The sequence below is a fragment of the Sinocyclocheilus rhinocerous genome, unplaced genomic scaffold, assembly GCF_001515625.1.
Source record: "Sinocyclocheilus rhinocerous isolate Xijiao unplaced genomic scaffold, SAMN03320098_v1.1 C36625672, whole genome shotgun sequence".
In the NCBI taxonomy this organism is placed as follows: Eukaryota; Metazoa; Chordata; class Actinopteri; order Cypriniformes; family Cyprinidae; genus Sinocyclocheilus; species Sinocyclocheilus rhinocerous.
The window spans coordinates 1-1,405 of NW_015784063.1; the positions used below are offsets into that span (position 1 = coordinate 1).

Consider the following 1,405-nt stretch of genomic DNA (forward strand, 5'->3'; position numbering starts at 1 on the left):
TGTATTTTTTTTTAGATATATTTAAATATTTCTACTGGAAAATACTGAACTTAAACTAAAATTAAAATATAAAAAGCTAATTAAAAAATGTATAAATATTATTATAGTATATAAATATTAGTAAAATACCACTCCTTTATTCAAAGATCAACTTAATTAAAAAGCATAAGTATAAGAATTTTTCTTGAATTAATGTTTTTATCCCACTGGCATATAGTTTTTCTTCTTCTTCTTAGAAGCAAATATCTAACAGAATTTAACGAGGTTAATGCTTAAAACAAGAAAAAAAAACTATTTATTAATATGGGGTTAAAGAAAACTATTAAAATTTTCTCACTAAATGTAGCTTTTCAAGAAAATTGATATTTTTTTCAGGATATTTTTACTGGTCTGTAATTGCTCTTAAAACATATGACAGCCCTTACAAAAACCCACCATGGTAATTATAACTCATGCCAAAGTACTACAGTTACTTTCTACTACTGTGAACCAAAGTAATTCAATACAGGATCTGTTTCAAATGGTGTATGAAGCTTTCATAAAGTTTTTGCCATGTTGATTGATTTCTTTTATGATGACAATGGTGGTTAATATCCATTTACCACAATTTTATTGTACTAATAACTTGTATAGAGTTTTGTAAGGAAACTGGCTTATGCTGAGTTGGAAGAGTCAAAGAGTTGAAATCTGGTGAATCACTAGAGGGCGCTGCGCAACAATTCTAACCTGCATGATTGTCAATTCACTGCACATTCACTCAGAGGAAAGACCTGAGGCTGAATCCACTCCGAACAAAAGAAAGAGATTTCAGTGACAGGATCCTCAACTCAATTATCAGTGCCAGCAGAATAAAGGGCCGCCTCACCTGAAGCCAGTCGAGCTCGAGCGATGGTCGGTGAATCAGGGGGTGGAGCGGGAACAGTGAGGTAATTGTTCATCTGCGATATCTGAAAGTACAGAGATAAAACCTTTAACGGTGACATTCAGTTATGATTAATAAAGCACATTCTACCTTTCAAGACTATTTTGAGTCAAATAGCAGTCAATTGAGATAGATTTTTCCTCATTATTATATAAAGAGTATGAATTAATTAGGCAATGGATAGCTTTTAGATACTGATAATCTGGTCGTATCCAATAATGTATTGATCTGTCGTTAACGTCAAACCTTCTTTTCCAGCTCCTTCATTTTCTTCCGTTTGAGGAGCATCTCGTTCCAGCCGTCCTCGTACGGATCAGCGATCAGCGTGTGTCTGTTGTACGAGCGCAGCTGAAAATACACAAGACAGTCTAGCTTGATCCGCATCAATCACACGAATGAAGGAAATACAAAGAGAGCCGTTTGAGAAGAGGAAGTGGCGAGCGCTCACTCTCTGGCGGGTCCTCTGCAGGTTGGTGCGCAGGA

General features: G+C 35.3%; 1 long non-coding RNA gene across 1 annotated transcript; it reads right to left on the bottom strand.

The window, feature by feature from the left end:
- Nucleotides 1-870: 870 nt before the first annotated feature.
- On the bottom strand, nt 871-1,405 carry LOC107736310 (uncharacterized). The gene is made up of 3 exons (XR_001639633.1): nt 1,371-1,405; nt 1,169-1,270; nt 871-947 (listed from the first exon to the last, which is right to left on the bottom strand). It is a non-coding gene; the product is annotated as an uncharacterized LOC107736310 (long non-coding RNA).